Consider the following 7,274-nt stretch of genomic DNA (forward strand, 5'->3'; position numbering starts at 1 on the left):
AAGTCGTCATTAACTTAACAACATAGAAGTCGTACTGACTAGTATTTTGAATTTGTATTGACCAAACATTTTACTTAATACAACAAGCTTTATGAAGTTGATCTAACTTTTCCACAAAAGTAACCTGGTTGCCTTGAAAATTTAAGTTGTTCTAACTCTTGCTTAAGTTAACATGACAAATGCCCTTTGCTATGCATTGTGTTAACCAAACTGGTTTGTAATACAAAAATATATACGTAAACATGATGTACAAGTCAAGAAGACAACATTTATTAAGCATATTCAATGAGCAACAGATTATATACAAAGATTTGTTGCTTGACAAATCCACAAGTGTGGTTGTGTGAGTGAGTGTGTGAATGTTTGACCCATCGACAAAATTTCTGTGCCCACCACTCTAGTTTGTCCAAAACAAACCAGAAAAGGGACTCAGTAAAAGTCAGGTGTCTGTAAAAAGAGAAAGAAAGCATATGTTACAATTGACCCTGTCCATGAATATAATTAACTCAGCTTGTGTGACAAATAAAAGCAAACCCACAATAGCAGCCTAGAAGTCAGGTGCAATAGTTAGAAGTAATGGAGATATGTATTACAGTTGTGCTCATAAGTTAACATAACCTTAGCATACACATACATTTAAAAATCATCTGATCTTAATGTCGTAATAAAAAAAAAAATGAGGAAAAATCCAACCTTTAAGGAACACTTATTTATTTACGATACATTATTCATTCACAAAGAAAATTGTTGTACTTAAAGGCTGGATTTTTCCTCATTTTTTTTTAAATTAAGGCATTAAGATCAATTTCCAAAAGTATAATACCTAATTGCAACACTGTCTGCAGAAGTTCTTGCCTTCTTGCTTAAACCACCTTTCTGATGCCTTTCTGAACATAGATCCTCCCCCATCTGACGTGCAGTGCCAGCCTCTGGCTCCAGGCTGGGACTTGCTGGATGGCACCTAAAAAAATAAAACAGCAATTGCTATACATTATGTTATTGTTGATTAAGATATAAATCAAAGCATTACAAAATAAGTTGGTAAGTGAATCAGGTGTACAAACAAAAATGATAATTACCTTATGAAGGCACCCTTGCCACCATCACCATCAATGTTAATTCTTGATTTGTGACTTTATTTGTGAGGGTTTCAGTTTCTGTCAATAGAAAACAAGATTTAACAAAATTATGATTATGCACAGTTTGGCATATATTCAACACATTATTTACATTACCACCAACATAATGGTAAACATGGCTAAACTTCATGTGATGTAGTCGCCTACCGTAGATTACCTTTGGACATATTGCATTTGCATAGATAGCATTGCTAGGTAGGCAATGTTAGCCAACGTTTACAGTAGCCTATAGGCTATATATTTATTCATGATGCGCCCTTCTCAGCTCGTCTTAGCGGCACGGCAAGTGGCAAATAGTAGGAACAAACTCAGCGGAGAAAGATATCAGTAGATACTTCTGATTTGTAAAGTGTTTTGTTCACTTGGATTTTGGAAATGTTACAGAGAAATATGTTAGCCCTTCTGCCTCCAGACCATATAGTTGCATCATAGGTCCTCTTGTATCAGACAAAAACGATGACTGGCTAACCACTTTAAACTACTTTAGCAAAGTCATGTTGGCTGCATGTTGTGAGCAACAGGCAAACGCAAGATACAATTGCAGTCCAATGAGATGCAACTTTATTCTCTGCAATCATGGCAATGTTAGACGATGACGTTGGTGGAACAAATATAAGTTCGCCAACCTTGACTTGCCTTGTTTCCTTCAGCTGCGACGTGTACCGATGTATGAACAAGACAGTAGGCTATAAATAAATATCGGGGTAAGTTACAGCTGACAATAATGAAGGATCTTTACTTAATGCTATTGAGTTTATTAGATATGGGTCCATACGTTTATCTACTTATATTGACGAGATGAAGCCGTAGGCTATGTGCTCTGCTCAGCTCAAATCTACATGCTACAGGCGATTATCACATAGAATAGTCTATAGAACTGGAATGTCAGATCAACAATATGGCCGTGGCGGTGTTTGCGAATAAGCCCTATTATAAAAAGCTACAATAATGATGATTAGTTTCTGTATTAATGCATTACATTGCACATTTGTCAGACAAATTAGAGTGTGCACAGTGACATACCCCATAGACCTCATTGAAAACACACACACACTTACAGCATGTTGAGGGCAGCAGCCATGGCTTCCAGACATAGTCAAGTAGCATGTTGTAGTAGCGGGACAGACCGACTTTGCCCTGGTCTGTTGATGAAGCCCACTACAGTCATAACAACAAACAGACACATGAAAAAAGGGGATAAACTAAACACAGTAACAGACACAAATACATGCAAATAATGTTATTTGCTATTCTACGTGTGTGTGTGTCTGTCTGTCTCTACCTGTTGAGTGAACTCTCTTGCGGGATTCGAACTTCTTTTGTATGGAAGTGGGACACATTTGGAATATTCCAGAATGCACTCAGTGTTCTCAGGGAAGCAGTCCTCACAACTTACTGCCTGCAAACAGGGAACAGAAGGAAATTAAGATTAATAAAATACACATAACATGAAAAGACCATCACTGAAGCACTACTGCCCTCACATGCATCTTAAATGAACACATGCCTTGGCACAAGTCAGGTACAACCAAATAAGGGCTATGAAAAGAAGAACATTTTGCCTAATGCTACCCATACATCAGAATACTTTGACAAGATTTGGGAAAGATTGGCGTTTTTTAACTAATGCATTCAAGCTTTACTCAAAAGACTACAATCTTTCAATAATCTTACCCAAATCTGGTCAAGTCTTCTGGTGTAAGGATGACTTAATATAACACTATAGGTTACCCTTCACAAACTAAAGATCCCTTGACTTGTCGGTATCATATTGAGGTAGGTCAACAACCTGTTCACGTTAGCCTACGTTAGTGGCTGCTAATGACCATGCAGGCTAAGTTATAGCTAGGTTAGCTAACGTACTCGTGCCTGATAGCCTTGGCCATTTCATTCAAACTAAAACTTTACATCCATAACGAAATCTCAGACAGACTTATTGTTGGATATGATATTACTACCATTCCAGATATTCCACACAATGGTAAAGCTAGTTATTGGAAAAGTTAACATTAACAGCTAACGTTAGCGATGTTAGCTCGCTAGCTAGCAAACGTCAGCTAATTCTAACATGACGGTTAACAAACGGTTTAGGTTAACATTAATGCTACAATATAAAAACAGTATTTTCCTAATTAATTCCAGTTTTCAATTGGCATACAAAAGTACTGTAGTTCTTACCTTGGATATGATGACGGCAGAGTTTGTACAGCTTGCAGTCAGATGCATGACAGAAAAGTGACGGTTGAAGTCACCACCATGGGCTCTGGTTTACCCTCACGAAAAATTACTTCGAGGTGCGGTTAGGTGTCTGCGCATGCGCCATTTACGTGACGCAGCGTGAAACGGAGGTGAACTATGATAACTAGTGGATATGACAAGAAAAAATAAGTTGTACCAAGTGTGTCATTGGTTTTCACCACTAAAACCCAAATATATAAGTTATCTGAACAGAGTTAAATTTAAGTCTACTTGGCTAAATATTACAAGTTAACATAACTAAAAGGGAAAATATTTTTTTACAGTGTATAGGAGTGAAATTAAATAGGTGCATTGAACTCTTACCAAATCGTGTCAGAAGTGCAGCAATTAGGTAAACGAAGGTTTTAAACGCAGTTGTTTAGGCTACTCAATTCAAATACAAATCCATGCCAGTGGCCAGTGTATCGTATTGGCCAGAATATAAAACAGGTTTCTTTTCTCTTGAAATATGTCTGAAAAAGTGGGGTCATCTTATATTCAGGGCCTAGACAAAAAAGGGGGGAAATCTGTAGATGACGCCGGCCATATCGATATTTTGTAACGAGTGTTTTGAATTAAGTGAGCCATCTTTCACAACAATGGCACGAGCCTGGATGATGGAGAGATCAAAAGATTATCTTGAGTAAAGTGGTTCAAAAGTAGGCCAAGTTAACCAGCAAGTTCTCAGAGCAAAGGACACCGACAAAGACAATCAGTCCTATTGCCTCTATGTCAATCTGTAACAGAAAAGTAATGAATGAATCATGACAATGAATCTCAATGAACCATGATTCTCAATGAACCACAATGACATCGATTCCACAGTGGGGAGAAGTTCACCGGGTCTAAATAACAATTCTGTTTCCTTATTAGCTGCATGAGGTAGGAGATATTGGGGCACATCAAGTTTCTCACATAGCCTATTGGAACTTCAAGATACATAGCCTTATGGTTTTCTTATTCAGTTCTGCACTGGACTTGAATTAGGAACCTTGGCACCATGGCCGTGATATATTAAGACAGTTTCCCAAAACTGTCGTATTTACATAGTATTTTGTAAGTTTGGACCATGATAGTTTCCAAACTTCAGTAGTCTGGACTAAGGTGGTTAATGACGTTTAGTAGCACGTGAACGGGCACACCTGCACATAAGAGACTTAAAGGAGAATTCCGGTGTGATATTGACCTAAAGTGTGTTGAAACATGATACCGAGTGTGAATGTATGTCTCATAGCTCACCTCGGCTTGTCCCCTGCACACAGAAATCTGGCGCTAGTTAGCCAATGCTACCAACAGTTTTTCGTTGCGGTGCCTCGGGCATCGCCCTAGCCATGCAAAGAATGCCAGCCATGCCTGTTTTACACCATTTACCATGAGGCTCAAAGTAGCTCCATACTTCATTGGTAGACTAGAGGCGCTAGGAGCAGGACTGGAGCTTACCGGGGTGCGAGGGGTTATCAGAGGAGAGAAGGCCCGGAAGATCCACACCACACGTGATTACTTCAATCCAAAAGACAAACACTCAATGTACTACAGCAGGAAAAGTGAGGGGACTCCACCACCTTGGGACCACCACGCAACCACTTGGGCTCAAAGCTCCTGTACAGCGAGAGAGGAGAGAGAGTCCACAATGCACAGCTTACAGAACAGGTACACTGTTTTAGTGGTTTTGGTGTATCAGAACAGGACTTAGCTTAAATAGGGCGGCCGACAATATCTCCCCTCTTCGCAGCACGATATACTGGGCTAGGTGAACAACCCGGGTCACTGAGAAGAGAAGTAAATTAGCATGCACGCACATACACACCCACTAACACAGACAAGCGCATTCACCACACACCAGCGTACATACAGGTAGGCTAACCCCACATACACCAGCATGCACCAGTACACACACACACACACACACACACACACACACCAACATAAACGCACACAGGACTTGCACTAACCAGGGCCCAGTTAACACTCCACATGCATACATGCACAGATCATGCAACACAATAATAGTTAGGCTATTAACAGAGCCGAGAACCCAACGTTACAAACATAAGCCCGGTCATGCACTGCGAGGAGATACAGATGAAGAGGCGGCGAATGGTCGTCAGACTGACAGGCCCCCTCGGAAGGTAAATGAACATAAATTAAATAAACAAACAGTGGAGACAAAGCAGCAAACTCATCGGTTGCGGAAACAGGCCAAAGGCCAGCACGAACACCGCTGATTCTTCTGCCAATCTGTAGATGTAGTAAAAGCTACAGTTACAATATTGTTTGTTCTAAAAATAGACACAATACAAACTTTACGTTTACGTACCGATTGCTGATGGTTCCGTCTCCCACTACCGATGGCGAGATAACGCCTGTGCGGCTAACACTGCTCACGACAAGCTAAATAAAACAGAGGGATCAGGATAGCTAATCGGGCAAAGGAAGAGATAGAAATACCATACAGAGGTAGCCTACCTGAGCCGATAAGGTTCTCACACCCAAATCCGGATGGCAACATTCACTATGAATCCACACCGGGTTAAAGCACAACGGAGCTGCTAACAACAACAAACACACAAACAAACAGTCACGGCTCCGCGTAGACAGGCATACCACGTGAGAGGACTACAATCGCTTACCTGCTGGCAGTAATGGTACACACACGGGACCCACGTCCAACAACACTGACCAGGAAGTCCCTCCTCCAGGGAAAGGTGGAAGACATACAATCAGGAGGGCTGACTTCCTTAAATAGCACTGGGCCTATAATTACCCACCTGTCCATTCAACGGATAATATTAGGAAAACACCACCAGAGGGGGGTGTATCCTGCTACAATCGCAATGTTATGGGATCGTTTAATGGCTACCTCTCCTCCATCTGTCCGCTGCGTCATCAGAGTTACGTCGTCTCCAGCAACTATACTTCTTATAGTACTACTTACTACAGGTCGAGAGGTGTAGCTGTAACTACACAACTTTACGATAGTGGTTGCGAACGTTAGTTGCTACTATGGTTTTGGGAAACACTAACGTAGTGTAGCGATGCATCATACTATGTAAGTTCCACCACCATAGTTCAAACTATCGTTTTGGGAAACAGTTGTGTCGTACTTCCATAGTTTCAACATAGTTAGCAACGATGCTTTTGGGAAACGCACCCTTGTATAGTAGCATATGGTTTGTGATTATAGTAATAGTTTACTATTGTAGGTTTACATGTGACTGTTTTCCTGTTCATTTGTTATGTGGGTGAAATGACAAAAAAAAAGAAAGTAAAACTGCTCAAATATGTTCAACATCTAGTATTTACTGAAATGTGCATAATTCACGGTGGTTATCATCCAGTGACGTCATAATATGCAAATTAGATGAGTAAATTTACCTCCTTCATAAACCTTTGTTCAATGATTTTCACATTTACAGAAGGACTTTATCTCTGACCACTTGCAAGCCATGGCCTTTTGAAATTTTGATGTAAAAATCCAATTTATTTCTTTAAACCCTGGCGGCTAAAGGGTTAAAATCTAAATGTTATCTAAATCTAAATCTTAAATGTATATCTAAACGTTAAATCTAAATGTTTCATCTAAATCTAAATTTTAAAGGAACCATATGTAAGATTGTGGCCAAAACTGGTACGGCAATCACTTTCAAATTACTGTAGAGCGGTGTATCCCCTCCCCCACACCCTGACTTGAGGTTGCCAACCCAGATGCCGAAACACTACTGACTTCGTGATTAGTAGATAGGTGGAGGGTGGCGCATCAGGCCAAAACACAACATGACATGACAAAACACAACATAAACATCAGTTGAGGGCTGCAACTTCACTTTTTAAATGACAATATACTGGCCAGACTACAGTTGTCAGTGATATAAGTATTTGAAATGAACATGATTTCTT

At 40.1% G+C, this 7,274-nt stretch overlaps 2 long non-coding RNA genes across 3 annotated transcripts; both read right to left on the reverse strand.

The window, feature by feature from the left end:
- Positions 1-248: 248 nt before the first annotated feature.
- LOC121691834 lies at positions 249-3,521 on the reverse strand. Its single transcript, XR_006025202.1, has 6 exons — positions 3,318-3,521; positions 2,422-2,538; positions 2,198-2,297; positions 1,080-1,157; positions 824-961; positions 249-447 (listed from the first exon to the last, which is right to left on the reverse strand). It is a non-coding gene; the product is annotated as an uncharacterized LOC121691834 (long non-coding RNA).
- A 1,832-nt stretch (positions 3,522-5,353) lies between these two features.
- On the reverse strand, positions 5,354-6,208 carry LOC121691954. 2 transcript variants are annotated; one of them, XR_006025215.1, is made up of 4 exons: positions 6,008-6,208; positions 5,844-5,926; positions 5,695-5,768; positions 5,354-5,615 (listed from the first exon to the last, which is right to left on the reverse strand). It is a non-coding gene; the product is annotated as an uncharacterized LOC121691954 (long non-coding RNA). The 2 variants fall into 2 exon arrangements; XR_006025214.1 differs by having other exon boundaries at positions 5,400-5,615; positions 5,844-5,923.
- Between the last annotated feature and the right edge of the window lie 1,066 nt (positions 6,209-7,274).

Source organism: Alosa sapidissima, chromosome 2 (genome assembly GCF_018492685.1).
Source record: "Alosa sapidissima isolate fAloSap1 chromosome 2, fAloSap1.pri, whole genome shotgun sequence".
Lineage (NCBI taxonomy): Eukaryota > Metazoa > Chordata > Actinopteri > Clupeiformes > Clupeidae > Alosa > Alosa sapidissima.